Below are 20,237 nucleotides of genomic sequence, written 5' to 3' on the forward strand. Positions count from 1 at the left end.
CAGCATACTCCATTTTTCATTTGCACATATTATTCTGGTTTGACTGGAGCTTTGGGTGTCTGCCTTCTCCCCTCTGCTGTCAGCTAAATTCCAATTCATGGGAGCACATTGAACTACTAGGTCTTGCGGTGTATACACACCAACCCTTCCCCTCCAGACAGCAGAGCAGAGAAGAACCCTGGACTCCAGGTAGCAGATGAGATGGAAGGTTGGACAGGATAGGAGGGACTGCTTGGGAGCTAACTGGCTCTTCTTTACCCTCCTGTCAGCTCCAACCTCACCCACTTCTGTCCTCCACTGTTGATGAATTGCAAACAAGACAGGGAGTAGGAAAGTAGGGTGAGTAGTAGGGATGTGCAGACCAAAAGTTTAAGTTCATAAGTCCATAAGTCGAAAGGGGGGGTCATTTGCGGACAATATGGACATATGGAGAATTCCATAAGTTGAGTCTATGTCCATATGTGCAAATAAAAATTTAAACCCCTCACCCGCCTTAATCCCCCCCCCCCAAAGACTTACCAAAACTCCCTGGTGGTCCAGCGGGGTCAGGACGCCATTTCTGAACTCCTTTGCAAGGAGCACGTGAGGTCGGCGTCACGTCGGAGTGACGCCGACCTCACCCAACTTTGAAAATGTGACTGGGGCTCTGATTATCATGAATAATTTTCCTTAAATGGAAAACGCAAAAGGCACTTTTGACCAGCTTGGGGGGGTCAGGAGGCCCCCCCAAGCTGGCCAAAAGTGCCTTTTGGGCCCAACGAGGGGTCCGGGAGCGGAACCGCGATGGACCATGTGATTTTGGCGTCACGTCGGATGACGCGGACGTCACGTGATTCCCCACGCGTCCGCTCCCGGACCCTCACGGAACTTTTGGCCAGCTTGGGGAGTTTTGGTAAGTCTTGGGGGGGGGATTAAGGAGGGTGAGGGGTTTAAATTTTTATTTAGATCAACAATCGCAATTTCCAACGTATTCAACATAGCTATGTTGAATAAGTTGGAAATCCGATCGTTTACGCCTCATCACTTTTTTAAGTTAAAAAAAAAAAAAGTTGTGTTTTCCATTTAAGTTCAAAACGAATGCACACCCCTAGTGAGTAGTGGAGAAAACCCTCTTATCTCTGCTCCAGCTCCTCCCTTCTGTCTTTGCAGCAACCAGCAGCACTTTCAGGTTAGGAAAGAGAAGAAACGCTGAGGCAAAATGGCTCTTTTCTGTTCTGTTCTAGAGTGTGTGTACTTCCTTCTCTGGTCCTTCCTCTCTGTCCTCTGCAGTGCTACTCAGTTATCATGTGGCCAGAAGAGCAAGAGCCATATTTTGCATGTGGATCCTGAGCCACAGGTTGGTCACCCCTGAAATAGATCTTCAAAATATTTATTAGCTAGTGAAACAGCCCATCAAAATGATATGAAATCCTATCCTTTATATTTGCTTCTGTCCTGCCCTGACATTCCTTCTTTCCCTTCTCCCCCAAGCTCCCTTCAAGATAACCCCCAGCCTCTATATCCGAAAACTTGACCTCACTGAACTTTGAAAATGTGACTGGGGCTCTGATTATCATGAATAATTTTCCTTAAGAAGGTTTTCCTAAGCTAAGGGTAGTAGGAGGAGTTAGTGGTGTTTGGGATTCCTCCCATTGCTTTATCCCCACCTATTTGAGAGAGAAAAAATGTTAGTGGTTTATAATCCCTGGGACCATGCCTAGTCAGTGACAGGTGGGTTGGAGATACAACCAGATTCTCAACTGAGGAGAGTTGTTTTGACTTTGTAGAGTTTTTCATTGAACCAGTCTGAAGGGATGGGTTTCCCTCCTGGTAACCTAACAATTGGAGTCAGAGATATTTTTGTCCAAGCATCCACTAAAAGTGAGAGTGGAGAGACATTTAGAGACTTTTGAATAAAATAATCAAAAGCCTCAACCTTTGGATAATTGTATTACAATATGAAGTTCTTGAAGTTTGAACTCCATTGTGGCTAGTTTTCTTGGACTTTGGCATAATTTTCCACTTGTTTTTCTTATTTGTTGGAGTTACACTCTAACTATCCCACCCTCACTGGTGAGGATATTTTTTCTCAGCATTAGGTGTAAGAGCAGGAAGGGAGGTGATTAGAAGAAGAATGGATGGAGCATGGGGGGTGGAGCTAAGATGGTGCCCGAATGAGCATGAGAGAAGGTTGCTCTGCAATACTTGGTTCCTGAAAACTGATTTCCTACACCAAAACAACTTTAGAATGCCACATACCAAATGGAAAGCCCGGCTACGAGAGAGCCAGGCTGTTTCAGCAAGTCTGGAGGTACGACAAACTTCAATTCAAACCTTCTTTTCATCCACACCGAAAGAGCCGGGAGTGAGTGCCACGGAGGTTGGAAGTGGGGAGCGAACACCTCCTCCAATGGCAGATGATATCTCGCTTAGTCCTGGAGCGCCAAAGATGCCGTCCGTCCCCCCCAGTGGGAAAGAGAGATGCAGGCTACTATCGCAAGCTTTCCAGAGTACCCCGTGGAGCCAAGAGGCCAGAACAGAAGAGAACCTAGAGTTGTAATCATCGAGGATGGAGCGATTTCAGCAGAATGGCAGAAGGCTGTATCACAAACTGAATCATATTTGTCTCGAGTATCTGAGGAAGTATTACCTGACCCTCAACCGCTGGAGATGAATCAGGACACTGGGGCTGAAGCCACACAAGTGGGTGAGTCTCTTCAAGCTATTTCTCCTTTCCTTAAAAAACATGAAAAAATTACAATGGAATCTATCTGGGAGGCCTTGGTAGCCATAGAAGGCGCCATTATCAAACTTTCCAAAACGTGTCTTGATTAAAATAAAAGAACTTTGGATAATGAAAAAAAGATTGAAGATCAAGGAAAGAAAGTACAGGAAATGAATGAGAAAATAAAAGTAATGGAAAGTCAACAACATCAGATAATTCAACAAGAAAATGTTCAGAATAAAAAAATTGAAAATATAGAGAACTCTCTTCGAAGTTTAAATTTGAGAGTTTTGAACTTTCAGGTTATATATCAACTACCTGCGATGGATTTGTTTAAAAGCTATTTAAATGTAGTTTTAAAATTCCCAATGGAAGCACTGCCATTAATAACGAAAGCCTATTATCTACTGCAGAACAAAAACAAAGAGAAAAATGAGAATATAGATTTACAACAACAGATGAATGTAACAGAGTTACTTGAATAATCCCATGAAGATAAAGTAGACTCAAGAGGTGTTCTTTTTGTAACTTTTGCTTTCTTAAGTGAAAAAAATAATGTCTTAAGACTATTTTTCCACCACAAATTGGAGTTGTATTATGGTTACAAAGTCTGGTTGTTTTCTGATTTAACATGGGTTACTCAGGAAAGGAGAAAGCGATTTATAGAGATGAGGCCTGAAGCGCTGTTGAAAAGCACATTTACTCTCTGGTACCCATGCAAATGTGCACTTAAGCATGCAGTTTCAACTTATATATTTTTTGAGCCATCTCAATTGCGCTTTTTCCTAGATACTCACCCCAATGTGATTAGCACAGATGGCAAAAGTAGGCACTATTTTGTAGGCTAGATTCTTTTTTCCTGTGTGTAATAATTTGGATAACTCTAAATATTTCTGAATTTCATTCCACCTCCCCCCCCCCCCCCCCCATTTATTGCTTATTTTCTGATAGGTGGATTAAGGAATTTTAAATTTATATGTATATTACTTTTCTCTCCTATGATGTATATTCTTAAGATGTAATCCACCTAATTATTTCTAATCACAATATTTATTTATTTATTTATTTTTCTATACCAACATTCCTGTAGAGATACAAATCATACCGGTTTACATTTAACTTCAATTTCGCCTTAAGGCGGTACAGATAACTTCAATTTCGCCTTGAGGCGGTACAGTTTATCCAAAACAAGAGAACTTGAAATAATCATATAGTTAAGGACAGTAAAGTAGAGTTGTTTGGAAGGTGAATTAAATATCCTGAGAGGCTTGGTTAAATAGCCATGTTTTTAGTCTCTTTTTGAAGATGGATGGGCAGGATTCTCGTCTAAGTTCGTGGGGTAGCGTGTTCCAGTGGTGTGGTCCAGCTGTTGAGATGGTGCATTTTCTTATTGTGGTTTTAGCTTGGGGAGCAAATAGGGTGTCTTGGTAGGCACTCCTAATAGGTCTGGTGGAGGTGTGTAGTTTTAGTGGTGTGGAGGTATTGAGGACAGTGAGATTGTGGATGGCTTTATGGATTATCGAGAGTACTTTGAATAAGATCCTGGATCTGACTGGAAGCCAGTGTAGGCTCTGAAGAGTGGGGGAGATGTGTTCCCTCTTTTTAGAATTGGTGAGGAGCCTAGCTGCAGAGTTCTGCACCATCTGAAGCAGTTTTAAGATGATGGCTGGAAGACCAAGAAGCAGAGAGTTGCAGTAGTCAAGTTTTGTCAAGATAATTGCTTGAAGTACTAGTCTGAAATCTTTGAAACGAAGAAGTGGCTTAAGATTTCTAAGTACTTGAAGTTTGAAAAAGCAGTCTTTCGTGGTGGTATTTACGAACTTCCTGAGGTTGAATTGGTTGTCGAGGATGACCCCCAGGTCTCTGACAAATGGAGAAGGTTTAATCGTGGTAAAGGTTGGTAAGGAAGAGGTCGGGTCATCTTGAGAGATAATGATGAATTCAGTCTTGTTAGAGTTCAGCACAAGGTTGAGAGAGGCGAGTAGGTGGTTGATTGATTGTAGACAGTTGTTTAAGTAATTTATAGTATTTTGTAAGGAATCAGTAATTGGAATAATTATTTGAACATCATCTGCATAAAGGTAATGTGATAGATTTAGCTTTGTAAGCAAGTGGCAAAGTGGGAGTAAATAAATGTTAAATAGTGTGGGTGAGAGGGAGGATCCCTGGGGAACACCCATGTTGGAGCTGATGGCAGGAGATATTTTGTTGTTAATCTTGACTTTATAGTAGGGATGTGAATCGTGTCCTCGATCGTCTTAACGATCGATTTCGGCTGGGAGGGGGAGGGAATCGTATTGTTGCCGTTTGGGGGGGGTAAAATATCGTGAAAAATCGTTTAAAAATCGTTTTAAAAATCGAAAAAATCGAAAAATCGAAAAACCGGCACATTAAAACCCCCTAAAACCCACCCCCGACCCTTTAAATTAAATCCCCCACCAAATAACTTAAATAACCTGCGGGTCCAGCGGCGGTCCGGAACGGCAGCGGTCCGGAACGGGCTCCTGCTCTGAATCTTGTCGTCTTCAGCCGGCGCCATTTTCCAAAATGGCGCCGAAAAATGGCGGCGGCCATAGACGAAAAAGATTGGACGGCAGGAGGTCCTTCCGGACCCCCGCTGGACTTTTGGCAAGTCTCGTGGGGGTCAGGAGGCCCCCCACAAGCTGGCCAAAAGTTCCTGGAGGTCCAGCGGGGGTCAGGGAGCGATTTCCCGCCGCGAATCGTTTTCGTACGGAAAATGGCGCCGGCAGGAGATCGACTGCAGGAGGTCGTTCAGCGAGGCGCCGGAACCCTCGCTGAACGACCTCCTGCAGTCGATCTCCTGCCGGCGCCATTTTCCGTACGGAAACGATTCGCGGCGGGAAATCGCTCCCTGACCCCCGCTGGACCTCCAGGAACTTTTGGCCAGCTTGTGGGGGGCCTCCTGACCCCCACGAGACTTGCCAAAAGTCCAGCGGGGGTCCGGAAGGACCTCCTGCCGTCCAATCTTTTTTGTCTATGGCCGCCGCCATTTTCGGCGCCATTTTGGAAAATGGCGCCGGCTGAAGACGACAAGATTCAGAGCAGGAGCCCGTTCCGGACCGCCGCTGGACCCGCAGGTTATTTAAGTTATTTGGGGGGGGGGGGGTTCGGGAGGGTGGGGGATTTAATTTAAAGGGTCGGGGGTGGGTTTTAGGGGGTTTTAGTGTGTTGGCTCACGATTCTAACGATTTATAACGATAAATCGTTAGAATCTGTATTGTATTGTGTTCCATAACGGTTTAAGACGATATTAAAATTATCGGACGATAATTTTAATCGTCCTAAAACGATTCACATCCCTACTTTATAGTACCTATTGGTAAGGAATGACTTGAACCAGCTGAAGGCTACTCCCTTGATGCCTATTTCTGCTAGTCGTTCCAGTAGAGTTGAATGTTTGACAGTATCAAATGCTGAGGAAAGATCTAGTAGTACTAGTAAGTGTTTTTGACCTCCTTCCATGTTGATAAGTATGTTGTCTGCAAGTGATAGCAGTAGAGTTTCTGTGCTGAACGATTTCCTGAATCCATGTTGTGAAGGGAAAAGGATAGGGATGTGCAGACAAAAAGTTTATGTTCATAAGTCCATAAGTCAAAGGTGAGGGTCAATTTCGGTCAATATGGACATATGTAGAATTCCATAAGTTGAGGCTATGTCCATACGTGCACCGGTTCCCTAAATAAAAATTTAAACCCCTCACCCTCCTTAATCCCCCCCCCCAAGACTTACCAAAACTCCCTGGTGGTCCAGCGGGGAGTCAGGAAGCCATTCCTGTATTCCTTTGCGAGGAGCACGTGACGTCGGCGTCATGTCGGAGTGACGCCGACGTCACATGATTCACCGCGCCTCCACTCCCGTACCCCCCGTTGGACCACCAGGGAGTTTTGGTAAGTCTTGGGGGGGTCAGGAGGGTGGGGGGTTTAAGTGTTTATTTAGGATCAACGATCGCGATTTCCAACTTATTCAACATAGCTATGTTGAATAAGTTGGAAATCGCGATCGTTGCGCCTCATCACTTTTTTAAGTTAAAAAAAAAAAAAGTTGTGTTTTACATATGCATTCAAAACGAATGCACACCCCTAGAAAAGGATATGATGATCTTCAAGGTAATCCGATAGCTGTTTGTTAATAACTTTTTCCATAATTTTAGCTATCATGGGAAGGTTGGCTATTGGACGGAAATTAGCTGGATCAGATGGGGGCAAATTCAGTTTTTTTAATATGGGTTTGAGAATAGCAATTTTTAGTTGGTCTGCCACTCGACCTTGGGTTATAGAGAGGTTAATAATATCTGAGATAGGTTTAGAGATGGAGTTTGGGATGTTGAAAAGAAGATTAGTCGGAATTGGGTCAAGAGGATGCATTGCCGGTTAGTCTGTTGTGTAACAATAGTCTGTTGTGTAAAATTTAAAATACAATAAAAAAAAAATAAAAAAAAATAAAAAAGAAGAAGAATGGATGGAGAAACCATCTGTTTTTTGTAATTATTGGCTGTATGCTGATTCTTATTTTTGTAATTTTGGCTTGGATCCTCCTCTTTAAATTACAGTAAAGACTATATTTTATTTGAACACTAGTTTAAGATTCCAGAGCAGTTCTTTAATATTTTTGCACCCGAGTTGTACTTGAAGGGAATGGATGGTTTGCTTCATGGTTTCTACCTATGGTGTTGATTATTGCTTCCCTGCTCTTATTTTGTACTATCTGGTAAGAAGGTTCCTGGCATGTGAAGTGGTCACAGAGATTGAGATTGATCTTGCCAAGGCCCCGGAAGATAAGTCTGCCTCTCCATCCAGTCTTGAACCTGAACCCGTAGCACCCCTAGTTAAAAAACCACCAAAATGTGGGACATATGCTCCTACCACTCCCCATCCACCTACAACTTCTTCTTACTGCAGGGCAAGAACTTCAGCAACAGGAGTCAAGCTCATTGCTGCCAAAATGCAAAATGGCAATTGGCTGAGTAACAATTCTTTGCTCCATATGAAAAAACCAAAGGAGAGCCACTATTTAGCCAATGCCATCTTGAATTTTGGTACCATCTGTTGCGCATGCTGCCCACGGTGGACCCGCGGTGTGGCCCTCTCACCTTCTTGTATGGACTCCGGCTCCTGGTTCCTCTTCACTGGTGGCGGTGGGCTGCCGGCTCCAACCTCGGGTCGCCTCCGGTGCCTCCGGCTCTGTCATGGTCCTCAGTGTTGCCAGCCAAAATGTCCCTGCTCATTGGGCACCTCCGCATGGCCCGTGGGGAGATGCTGCCTTCAGTGCCGTGCCCCTTCCTAGGCACATGCGCATCGCTGATTCTTTTGGGGGGCTCGTGGTGGGAACCTGACGGCGGCCCCAGATGCTAACATCAGACTCTTCAGCATATATAAGCTCAGGCCTCGCTCCATAGCGTTCCCTTTGCAACAAGTCTCCTCATACTCCTCGTACTCATTGCTGATAGAAAATAGTCTCTACGTCGTGTTCCTGTCTCCTGTGGTTCCTGGTTCCTGTCTTCCTCACTCCTGCCCTGTCTATGTGTTGGACTGACTTTCTGGATTTCGACTCAGCTTTGTTTGACTACTCTTCAGCCTATCTCCAACTCTGGACCTTTGCTACGTTTGACTACTCTTCTGCCTGTCTCCAATCCCGGACCTTTGCTACATTTGACCACACCTGCCTTCTCCATGCCCTGGACATCACCTTGATCGACTACGCTTGCCTTCTCTGTGCTCTGACCATTGTCTTGATTGACTACGCCTGCCTTCTCTGTGCTCTGACCATTGCTTTGATCAACTATACCTGCCTTCTCCGTGTCCTGACTGTTACATCCGTCGGTCTCAGACGGCTTCGACCTCTGTGCCTCACCTTTCTTCCTTCTCTCTTCTCAAGCCTTGGGAAGATGGCTGCTGCCACATCTTCATGCTGCTCTCTCCGGTGTCCCCGGAATGGCAACGGCGATGGTGTTCGCCATGATTCTCCTGAGGGCCTCCTAGGGTGTGCTCGCGCATGTGTAGAATAGTGCACTGCATATATCCTGCACATATGTAGTTATAGCACTATGAAGCACTGATCACTGAACTTGACAGAGAATTATCCAGCACAGATGACATCATTCCTGGAAGGATGGAACTAAGTTTGTTATTCTAACTGATAAGAAGAGGCCTGTGGCCTATAAGTAAGAGCAAGCTAAAGTACACATGTTAAAACATATATTGATTGGTTATTAAAGGTAATGGGTGTGGATTATGCAGATGACTGATAATAGCAGACCCCAGACCCTTTATAAGCTGATGCACATGTTAAGATCTCTGAGCAGATTTTAAACAGACCTTGTACACCTTTGCTTGTACTAAATTCTTTCTGTATTTTTCTGCTCCTAGAGGAATTATCCGCCTTCCTCTATTTACTTATCTGTATTAATAAACCTCTCTCTTTATTACCGTCTGAAGCTGGTATTCATTCTGTAATTAGATAGAGGAGAAGCCACTCTTTTAACACATGCCACCAACATCTTTATCCACGTCATGGCGGGAACCTCGGGGGTGTCCCCTCCGAGTGACATCATCACATCCTGGTATTTAGCCTGCCCTTCATTTGCTAACAAACTGAGTTAGCAAGGATTGGAATGCCTCCAGTCTAAGCTGCTCTGCCACTTCCTAGCTTCTGCAGAAAGCTCTGTCTCTGCCCTTCGGGGTATTTCATTGCTAACCTGGGCACACGCTCCTCGGGGGCCCTTATGCTCTCTTACAGGTATCTATCTGGGATATCGGGTACTCACTCCTCGAGGGCCTGCTCTTCCTACTCTGGTGCCTACTACTGATCTACTTCTTCCTGCCAGGATCTTCATCAATACAGCTAACTACTTCAGCGAGTAACTAACCCTGTCAGTCTGTCTCACCTTCAGCTTCAGCGCTCGGAGTCTGCATATGGGACCTTCCTATACTACCCTGCGCTGCCTTTCATCTACGTGTGAGACTGGTCTCCTCTGCTGAGGACCCCTGGACTACTTCTACTGGGTTACCTCACTGCTGCCGCTCCCTGGGCAGTACCATCAAGCTGTATAATAAATACAAATTCTCTGTGTCTGTGTGTATAAAGTCTATCCTAGTACTGTGGTTCCTCATGGGGCTCCTCCCCGTGGGAGTGGCCATCACCACAGTACTCAAGAATCCACTCCAACACCTCAAAACCATAACACTGACCATTGCTTTGATTGACTACGCCTGCCTTCTCTGTGCCCTGATCATTGCCTTGTTTGACTATGCTATAGATTGCTCCATGTCCAGAGTTCTACCTTGCTTGCCATGACCTTCACTTGCCACCAGCCCTGATTCCAGCCTGTCAGAGATGCCTCCTCCAGCCTATCTCCTGGACGTGGACTTACAAGGCTTCGGCCTTTCTTTGCTTAGGCACCTCCAGTTACCTTCTGTTCCATTGGTGCCTGAGTTCCTGTACCGAACCCTGTCCAGGGTAGGACAATGCCACCTATTGACTGCTGTCTCTGGGCTGAACTGCCTTACTTCACGAACCAACTTCGAGGCCCACTAAGTCCCGCTGGCCCCGGCACCCAAAGGCTCAACCCACGGGGAACGAGAGCTGGTATAGATGAAGCTCCAGCGGCCTCTATCTTCAGCCCACGCCACCTGCCGATGGTGGGGACCCGTAGGTCCCTACCTATGGGTGGCATCAACCCAACCTTGGCGTTTCATCGGAGGGTCCACCTCCGATGAAACGCCATCAGGGTAGGAATAATTGGGCATTGCTTTTTCTCCTTAAGTGCTTGGTTTGTTTGGAGAGAAGGGGGGCAAAGAAAGGGTCAGTAGCATGGGGGACCTAAGTTCTTGAAACTTAGTGAGGGGCTGATTTAGCTAAAGCAGCCACTATACCCTAGTGAGTGCTAATTGCTGCAAATAGCACAAACCAATTTGCCTTAAATGGCTGCACATAGTGGCCACCAAGACTAACATGCATAATCCATGGGTAAAGATACCACATAAATGCCTTTTATTTTATTTATTTATTTATTTAGGATTTTTATATACCGACCTTCTCAATACAAGTATCAAATCAGGACGGTTTCCATAGAACAAAACTGTCGCGGTTAAGGCGTTACAATAAACAGAGTTTCTGAACATAAGAACATAAATAAATATTACATAGACAACAATAACTCGTCAAAATAACGTGAATAAATATAGGGAATGGCTAAAAAAGGGGTAGTGTAACTTGGGATATACAGTTAACAGAAAACTGTGTTGATGGGCAAAAACATGAGTAATGCATGTTTTACCTATACACTTTCAAGTTTATTTTTATTTTATTTTTATTTATTTAAGTTTTTTATATACCAACATTCAAGACGGTGGTCCCATCATGCTGGTTCACAAGAAACAGGGGTGAAACTTTACCATTTAACAAAAGTGCAGAAAAGCAGTTACATATAACAAGGAAAACAATAACTTGGAATGAGAAGGGAAATGAAGATTAGATAGTAAAATATATGTATAAATAACATTGTGAGAGGTGGCTATTAACGCTAATACTAGCGGAGCTTGTTGCATGAAGGGGGATTAGATGGGGTTGGAGTTAGGAAAGGCCTGCGTGAACAGCCACGTTTTGAGTCTTATCTTGAATGTTGAGATGTTGGGTTCCATTCTAAGATCCGGGGGAATGGAGTTCCATAATGTTGGACCGGCTGTGGAGAATGCCCGATCTCTAAGCGTGATGTGTCTGGTAGTCTTGGCTGGAGGTACTTGAAGTGATCCTTTGTAAGCATCTCTTGTCGGTCTTGTGGAATGGTGTAATCGGAGGGGAATATGGAGATCGATTGGGGCTAATTGATGGCTGTTTTTGAAAATGGTGAGAATGGCCTTGTAGATTATTCTGAAGTGGATGGGCAGCCAATGGAGGTCCATTAAGATAGGTGTTATGTGTTCTCTTCTCCTGGTGTTGGTGAGTATACGGGCGGAGGCATTTTGTACCATTTGTAATAGGGATGTGAATCGTTTTAGGACGATTAAAATTATCGTCCGATAATTTTAATATCGTCTTAAACCGTTATGGAACACAATACAATACAGATTCTAACGATTTATCGTTATAAATCGTTAGAATCGTGAGCCGGCACACTAAAACCCCCTAAAACCCACCCCCGACCCTTTAAATTAAATCCCCCACCCTCCCGAACCCCCCCCAAATAACTTAAATAACCTGCGGGTCCAGCGGCGGTCCGGAACGGCAGCGGTCCGGAACGGGCTCCTGCTCTGAATCTTGTCGTCTTCAGCCGGCGCCATTTTCCAAAATGGCGCCGAAAATGGCGGCGGCCATAGACGAAAAAGATTGGACGGCAGGAGGTCCTTCCGGACCCCCGCTGGACTTTTGGCAAGTCTCGTGGGGGTCAGGAGGCCCCCCACAAGCTGGCCAAAAAGTTCCTGGAGGTCTAGCGGGGGTCAGGGAGCGATTTCCCGCCGCGAATCGTTTCGTACGGAAAATGGCGCCGGCCATACGCGTATGGCCGGCGCCATTTTCCGTACGGAAAATGGCGCCGGCAGGAGATCGACTGCAGGAGGTCGTTCAGCGAGGGTTCCGGCGCCTCGCTGAACGACCTCCTGCAGTCGATCTCCTGCCGGCGCCATTTTCCGTACGAAAACGATTCGCGGCGGGAAATCGCTCCCTGACCCCCGCTGGACCTCCAGGAACTTTTGGCCAGCTTGTGGGGGGCCTCCTGACCCCCACGAGACTTGCCAAAAGTCCAGCGGGGGTCCGGAAGGACCTCCTGCCGTCCAATCTTTTTCGTCTATGGCCGCCGCCATTTTCGGCGCCATTTTGGAAAATGGCGCCGGCTGAAGACGACAAGATTCAGAGCAGGAGCCCGTTCCGGACCGCTGCCGTTCCGGACCGCCGCTGGACCCGCAGGTTATTTAAGTTATTTGGTGGGGGATTTAATTTAAAGGGTCGGGGGTGGGTTTTAGGGGGTTTTAATGTGCCGGTTTTTCGATTTTTCGATATTTTTCGATTTTTAACGATTTTTCACGATATTTACCCCCCCAAACGGCAACAATACGATTCCCTCCCCCTCCCAGCCGAAATCGATCGTTAAGACGATCGAGGACACGATTCACATCCCTAATTTGTAATGGTTTGGTGTGTGATGAAGGGAGACCAAGCATGATGGTGTTGCAATAGTCCAGCTTTGCGAAAATGATTGATTGTAGGATCGTTCTGAAGTCATGTGTGTGGAAGAGAGGTCGTATTCTTTTCAGCACTTGGAGCTTGTAAAATCAGTCTCTGGTGGTTTTGTTGATGTTAGCTTTCAGGTTTAGGTGATTGTCAATTTGAACTCCTAGATCTCTCACTTGTGTAGTGCTTGGTACGGTAGGATGAGTGTATGTGATGGAGCTGTTTTCTGGAGTGATGAGTAGAAGTTCCGTTTTTGATGAATTTAGTATCAGGTTGAGACTTGTAAGAAGTTGTTTGATATTTTGGAGGCAGGATTCCCAGTGCAACATTGTTTTTGCGAGCGATTCTTCAATGGGGATCAGGACCTGAATATCGTCAGCGTAGAGAAAATGTTTGAGATTGAGGTCAGTGAGAAGTTTACATAAGGGTAACAGATAAATGTTAAACAAGGTAGGAGACAGGGATGAGCCCTGAGGGACTCCTATGGCTGCGGGGTGTAGAGAGGATTCTTTATTATGAATCTTGACCTTATAACCTCTGTTGCTGAGGAAGGTTCTGAACCATGATAGGGCAGTGCCTGAAATACCTATGGCTGATAATTGGTTGATGAGAAGGGAGTGATTGACCGTATCAAATGCAGACGAGAGGTCGAGTAGTATCAGAAGGAAGGCTTGTCCTTTGTCTAAGCCTAGGATGATGTGGTCAGTCATAGAGATGAGGAGGGCTTCCGTGCTTAAGGTTTTACGGAATCCGTATTGTGATGGAAATAGAAGGTTGTTGTCTTCAATGTGGTTTGAGAGTCGTGAGTTTACCAATTTTTCCATTATCTTGGCTATGAATGGGAGGTTAGCTATCGGTCTGAAATTGTTAGGATCGTTTGGGTCGAGATTTGGTTTTTTGAGAAGGGGTTTGAGTGAGGCAAGTTTGAGGTTGTCCGGGTAGAGTCCTTGTGTGAGGGAGCAATTTATGATGTCTGCCAGGGATTTGGAGATAGATTCTGGGATTGCTAGTAGTAGTTTGGTTGGGATGTGATCCGAGGGATGAGAGGATGGTTTCATTTTCCTAAGAATTCCTTGGATCTCAGCGGATGAAGTTGTGTCAAGTTCTTCTAACCGAGTGTAGTTGATTGAGGGTTGAGGAGTAGTTAGTGGAACAGTGGGGTTCGTGGGGAGCTGCGATAGGAGAGTATTGATTTTGTTGTTGAAGAAAAGAGCTAGTTCTTCTGCTTTTGATTGAGCTTGGTCATGTGTAATCTCTGGTTGGTTTACTTGTGTGAGGTTGGCTACATAGCTGAAGAGGGCTTTGGCATCGAAAATAAGGTCGTGTATCTTCGAGGCGTAGTAGTCCCTCTTGGATCTTAGGGTGTTTGATTTGTATTAATGCAGAGATGATTTGTAGATTGAAAGGGTGATGGTTCCTGGGTTTTTGCGCCATTTAGCCTCATTTTGTCTTAGTTGGAGTTTGAGCTTTCTTAATTCTGCTGAGAACCATGGCTGTCTTTTGGAGGAATTCTGGTGTGGTTTTTTTGTAATAAGAGGGCATAGCTTGTTGGCTATAGTTTCGGTGATTGTGTTCCATGATCGAAGTGCTACATTCGGATCTGTAAGGTCCAGTTGGTGGAGTAGTGGAGATAGGTGATTATTAAGGTCTTCATGGGAGCAAGTTTTCCTGTATTTGAAGGAGGGCAAAGGAATGCAAGCTGGGTTGGTATCTTTTATAGAGAATGAAGTAGTTATGAGGTAGTGATCTGACCACGGGACCTTTGTGCAATTAGGTGTAGAAACTGGCTTGATTGCCGTGTTAACGAAGATCAGGTCAAACGTGTGGCTGGCTTTGTGGGTAGGTTTATTAACTATTTGAGTGAAGCCTAGCGCTGTGAGAGCAGTGAGGAGAGTTTCACAGTTAGGTGATGGGGTAGGGTTATCAACGTGCATGTTGAAATCCCCTAGAATGATGGCTGGCGAGTCAAAGTTGATGAGGGAAGAGGTTAATTCAACCAGTGGTGAGGCATCTGATTCCAAGAGTCCTGGGGGGGCATATACGAGAAGGATTTGTAGTTTGTCTGAGGTGAAGAAGCCGAATTCAAGTTTTGAGTTGGAATTGGATTGCTGTAGCGAGAATCTGAGGTCCTTTTTAGTTGCTAGAAGAATGCCTCCTCCCTTTTTTTTATGACGAGGTAGCGAGAAGAAGTCGTACGCCTCTGTAGGTAGTTGATTAATTATTGCTGTGTCTGCTGGTTTTAACCATGTTTCCGTAATTGCACATATCTCCGGTTTTACATCGATGAGGTAGTCATTCAATATTACAGACTTTTTTGTAAGGGATTGAGCATTGAAGAGGCTTAAAGAGAAAAGGGTGAGGCCTAGAAGTTGTGTGGAAGGAGAGACTAAAATTGAAGAGAGGGATTTGAGGTTGTGTTGTTGGGCATGTCGGACAGAAATTCTTTTAGGTGGAGTATTATGTTGGAGAATTGGAATTGTGAAAAATGGGGCCATTTGTGGGGTCTATGTTGTATGAATGTTTATGGCTTGCTGGAGAGGCTGGATGAATGCTGGACGATTGTTGGTGAGGCTGGGCGATTGTTGGAGAGGCTGGATGAGTGCTGGACGTTTGCTGGAGAGGCTGGACGCTTGCTGGGCAAATGCTGGAGAGGCTGGACGCTTGCTGGGTGAATGCTGGAGAGGCTGGATGATTGCTGGGCGAATGCTGGAGAGGCTGGATGCTTGCTGGGCGAATGCTGGAGAGGCTGGATGAATGCTGGACGATTGTTGGCGAGGCTGGGCGAATGCTGGAGAGGCTGGACACTTGCTGGGCGAATGCTGGAGAGGCTGGACGCTTGCTGGGCGAATGCTGGAGAGGTTGGATGAGTGCTGGACGCTTGCTGGGCGAATGCTGGAGAGGCTGGACGCTTGCTGGGTGAATGCTGGAGAGGCTGGATGAGTGCTGGACGCTTGCTGGAGAGCTTGCTGGAGAGGTGGACTTTTATTCCCTATGGCTGAAACGGTTAAATCTGTGTCTTTGCTGGCTGTTGCATTTGTTGAAGATTTAGGTTGTTCCGCGAGTAAGGCACGGGGCCTCCTCGGGGCTCTACGAAGGGGCGAGACAAAGGGGCAGGCCCCTTTGTCGCGCTCCTTCGGCGCGCGACGCTCGGCGCGTGGCGCCTAGCAGGGTAGGATTTAAATCCCTGCCGGGCTCTCTCTGGTTGGCTGCCTGCTGTTTCAGGGCGGGCCTAGGCGTGTTTTTTATTTCTTTTTGAGGTTTTCCTTCGCCGGAAACGGCTTCGGCGATCGCGGCTGGCGTCGGGGTCCCCCGGGTGGGGAGGCCGAACACTGACCTGACCTTCCCCCGGTGGGGCTCCGGCGCCGGTCGCGCAGGTCTTCAGTCGCCGCGTGGAGGAGAGAGAAAAGAGAGAAGGCGCCGAGCAGGGTAGGATTTAAATCCCTGCCGGGCTCTCTCTGGTTGGCTGCCTGCTGTTTCAGGGCGGGCCTAGGCGCATTTTTTATTTCTTTTTGAGGTTTTCCTTCGCCGGAAACGGCTTCGGCGATCGCGGCTGGCGTCGGGGTCCCCCGGGTGGGGAGGCCGAACACTGACCTGACCTTCCCCCGGTGGGGCTCCGGCGCCGGTCGCGCAGGTCTTCAGTCGCCGCGTGGAGGAGAGAGAAAAGAGAGAAGGTGCCAAGCAGGGTAGGATTTAAATCCCTGCCGGGCTCTCTCTGGTTGGCTGCCTGCTGTTTCAGGGCGGGCCTAGGCGCGTTTTTTATTTCTTATTTCTTTATTTCTTTTTATTTCAAGCCTTTTATAACTTGTAATATGTTTTCTGTTACGGTCATGGACCCTTGGGCTGGTTGGGACTGAGGATGGTATGCTATGGAAGGCCACAGGAAGCGTCCCAGCCGGGAGGTGGCTCAGAAAAGACACAGAGGAGGCTTCACCACTGGAAGTCCGAGGTCCCCCCAGGAGGAGCCCGTAGGGACCCGGACCTCTTGGACTTAGGTGGAGTCCTATGCGACCAAGGACCCAGGTAATGGCTGAAGAGATGGATGATGACTGGACCCAGGTGGATGAAGTGTCTTCACCCTCGGAAGTCCGCGGCTCCCCCGGGAGGAGCCCGTGAGTGCCCGAGCCGCTGGGACTTAGGAGAAGCCTCTGGGCCAGCAAGTACCGGATACCTGAGCAGAGGGAGAGGCCGAAGTCGGAGTCCATGAGCAAAGCCGGGTCAGGAGTCCGAGATCCATGCCAGAGCCAGGTACAAAGCAGAAGATGGAGTCGGAAACAGAGCCGGGTCAGAAGCCAGAAGTCTGACGTTGATACCAAAACCAAGGGGCGGAAGCAGGAGACAGGTCAGGAAGCAAGCCGGGTCGAAGACAGCAGCAATCCAAGAGAACACAGCAACTAGCAAGTCAGGAAACCTGAGGAACCTCGTTGCAAGGCGAGGATCCAATCCCAGCTGCAGGCTAATATACCCTGCAGCATCTGACGTCATCCTAGGAGCTGTCCTTGGTTTCCCATGCTGGCCCCTTTAAGACTAGAGCCCCTGCACGCGTGCGCACCTAGGGGGCGGGGCCAGCGTCGGGGAGTCGGTGGCGTCTCCCTCGCAGTTGGGGCGCCGCGGCAGGCCGCGGAACAGGCCTGGGAGGCTGGAGACGGACTCGCGCGGGCTGGGCCGGCTCCAAGGTAGGTGGAGGGGTTGGGGCACGGCCCGGTCCCACAACATTTTCCTAATCATATCAAAGGATTCACTATATTTCTCTAGAGATGTACAAAGGAATCAACACTTAAAAACAGGATCCAATATTACTTTCATAATCTGCATATGCTACAAATGTAGTGGGTTCTGAATAAATAACACTTGTTGAGAATTCATCACCTTTTTTTGGCCTTGTTTCAGTCAATGATGTAGTTTACATGTATACTTCTTATATGGCAAATATAAGCAAAAAGAGCACTTGATTGGTCCTGTATATCAAAACTGTTAGACAAAAGGCACCACCTATAAATATATTTTTTTTAAATAATTTTTCGTGGCTCTATCAGTACCAAACAATCCAAATGATATAACAATCAATGTGTATATGTGTAAATATACTATTTTTTAAGATGCCACATCAGCAAGCCTGGCGACGTGTTCAACCATGAAATGTAGAACCGTTCGGTCTGTTAATCATCTGCGGCTCTTAATGGCTTCAAAGCCTGTAAGATTGTTGAAAAGAACGGTATAGAAATATATTTATAATCCGTCTGGAATGGCTCAAAAGCCTGTGAAAATATAAAACATGATGAACCAGGTGATTTGTCTGTCCCAACTATAAAGTATCTGTCTCTAGACCCGTCAGCGGTCGGTGTTTCACTACACTTATTGTAGCTTCATTGGGGGCAAATAACCTTGGGAGCAAACACAATCTCCTTCTTTCGGATGCCAAGTTTCGCAATGATTCTTTGTGGAAGCGGGACCATATTTGCATATCACTTTAAAGCATGGATGTTCCTTCTCATGTAAGGTCAGTGAATAATGACCAGTATTTTTCTACACTTGCCTCTTTTTACATGAAACCTCCTGGTCCTTCAACAGTATCTTCAGTTTGAAACCTATTGATCTTGTCAGTAATATTCATAACTAATAGAGGATGGTTAAAAGGTGAGGTGAAGTGAAAGAGGCATAGATTTCTGAAAATCTGTGGTATATCAAATATAATTAACAGATATAAATAGGTTATTAAAACCAGAAAGACATCTCTCGAAAGCTGGAAGGTGGATCCAAATGAAAAAATTGGAAAGATGATAAGCACTGGGAAGTTAGATATAAAACCCTAATAAGAGCATAAGAACATAAGAACATGCCATACTGGGTCAGACCAAGGGTCCATCAAGCCCAGCATTCTGTTTCCAACAGTGGCCAATCCAGGCTACAAGTATCTGGCAAGTACCCAAAAACTTAGTCTATCCCATGCTACTGATGCCAGTAATAGCAGTGGCTATTTTCTAAGTCAACTTGATTAATAGCAGGTAATGGACTTCTCCTTCAAGAACTTATCCAAACCTTTTTTAAACCCAGCTACACTAACTGCATTAACCACATCTCTGTGCACCAAATTCCGGAGTTTAATTGTGCATTGAGTGAAAAAGAACTTTCTCCATTTAGTTAATAATGCTGGCCAAAGGAAATTTTGAAAAGAAACTTGCTAGAGAGGCAAAAAATTGAAATAAAAATTATATTTAGGAAGAACCACATATAAAGAATTACAGTAATCCAGACTAGTTAAAACAAATGCCTGGACAAGTCTGAAAAACATCTTGAGTCAATATACATTTTAATTCTTGCTGCAAGCGTAATTAAAAAACAAAACAAAGCAGATTTAATGACTACCTTCAAGAGTGGCTTGTGGCTTAAGGCTCAATTGAGATTTGAAAACAAAACCTAAGTCCCAAACAGTATCAACAAAGGTGAGCAGAGACTACAAATAGACATACTTAACAACTCTTCAGGGATTGGGTTCAAGCGACTCAAACAGCTACAATTATAGTTACATTCAGATGAAGACAGTTACAATCCAACCACTTAATTAGATAATGTAAGCAACCCAACATAGAATCAATGGTTGGGTTAATATGCCAACCATTAGAAAGAGCAGTTGAATAGCATCTGTATAGAAAGGAAAATTAGTTTCTTACCTGATAATTTTCGTTCCTGTAGTACCAAGGATCAGTCCAGGACACCTGGGTTGTGACTCCGCACCAGTAGATGGAGACAGACTAAAACTTGTGGGCGGAGCCATATATGCCCCTGTGCCAGTCACAGCCCCTCAGTCATACGTAATGTCAAAGTAGAAAACATAACCAGAGAACTAAAACCAAAACTAGCTATAAACCGCTAATAGAACGGGGAAAGAAACACCCCTTCAGGAAACGTACTCTCCCACCGAGAGAGCAAAACAAGCAGACAAGATTAACTCAGAATAGTGAGCGGACTCTCCGTTACTTCAGCGTAGCACTGCGGGCGGGATCCTGGACTGATCCTTGGTACTACAGGAACGAAAATTATCAGGTAAGAAACTAATTTTCCTTTCCCTGTACGTACCAGGATCAGTCCAGGACACCTGGGATGTACCAGAGCCAACTTACCGAGGGTGGGAAGCAGAGAGTCCCGCTCGGAGTACCCTCTCTCCAAATCTCCCGGAATCGGTAGCCCGGACATCCAACCGGTAATACCGGATAAAGGTATGCAACGACTTCCAGGTAGCTGCCCTGCAAATCTCTTGAGGCTACACCTGAGAAGCTTCCGCCCAAGACGCAGCTGGAGAGCGAGTCGAGGGAGCCCGAAGACCCACGGGAAGCGGTTTACCCCCGCACCA

The sequence above is a fragment of the Rhinatrema bivittatum genome, chromosome 3, assembly GCF_901001135.1.
Source record: "Rhinatrema bivittatum chromosome 3, aRhiBiv1.1, whole genome shotgun sequence".
In the NCBI taxonomy this organism is placed as follows: Eukaryota; Metazoa; Chordata; class Amphibia; order Gymnophiona; family Rhinatrematidae; genus Rhinatrema; species Rhinatrema bivittatum.